General features: G+C 39.2%; 1 protein-coding gene across 1 annotated transcript in view; it reads left to right on the top strand.

Moving 5' to 3' along the window:
- LOC102192976 (zinc finger protein 62 homolog) overlaps positions 1-905 on the top strand; it is a 30,935-nt gene that overhangs the window by 13,020 nt on the left and 17,010 nt on the right. The gene's annotated exons all lie outside the window — the stretch shown is intronic.

Raw genomic sequence — 905 nt, 5'->3', positions numbered from 1 at the left:
CGCTCCTCATTCCTCATCGGGTCGTCTGCTTGTCTTCACCTCTGTTTCTCCTGCTTAACCTCCCCTGCTCATCATTTAGCTCTGGGGGTTCCTTGGAGATGCCGTAAAGCTCCACCTGCTTCCTCGCCAGCAAACTTGCTTCCTAAGCTGCAAGTGTGATATCTCCAGTTTTCCATGGATACACAGTCTTTAGCCTCAGTGCTGCTGTCCTGCGCGCTGAGGCACAGCTGTTTAGCTCACCAGCTTCTTCTTCCCGGAGAAAGCAGCACTAATGTTGCAGATTAGAAACTGAAACTGTCTGATGCTTTAAAGTGCAACAACTTAGAAAAACAAAGTTTTCCTTGCGACCTGTTCATGAACATCCTTTGTTGCCCAAACCCTCAAAATACTGAACAAAATCTTTTTTGTTCAAAACAGCTCCCTGATGAAATATGATTCTTAGTTGCTCGATCATGTTTAATTTCGGTACTAAGGAAATGTTCATTTCAGCATCTTAGCTTAGCTTAATTTAGTAACACAATCTTTACTTTCACATCACTGAAGAGAGGTCACAAAACAAAACTGGATTATCAATTCTTGTTCTGTTGTACAATGCCACACAGTTTGTTTTCCTTGTATACTGTCTGTGCTGCTGTGTGCTGTGCTGCACTCACGCAGAGATAAGAGTACATGTACAGTTATCCCACTGACACAGAGAGGAGAAAAATAGAAAGAACAATCTAAGCCTTGGATTAAAACAAACATAATTATGTAAATGAATAGTGTTCAAGTAAAAAATAAGACTGTTATCATATATGCTTTGATAAATGAATCACGATAGAGTTGCTTTATCGAAATGTTTTTGTTATCATACAAAGAATTTGTGGACAAATACAAAATATTCATACAACTAAAAGTATCAACTG

The sequence above is a fragment of the Pundamilia nyererei genome, unplaced genomic scaffold, assembly GCF_000239375.1.
Source record: "Pundamilia nyererei isolate P.nyererei 1_Seehausen unplaced genomic scaffold, PunNye1.0 scaffold00467, whole genome shotgun sequence".
NCBI lineage: Eukaryota > Metazoa > Chordata > Actinopteri > Cichliformes > Cichlidae > Pundamilia > Pundamilia nyererei.
The sequence above is the reverse complement of the archived record's forward strand: the minus strand, read 5'-3'. Positions and strand labels throughout refer to the sequence as shown.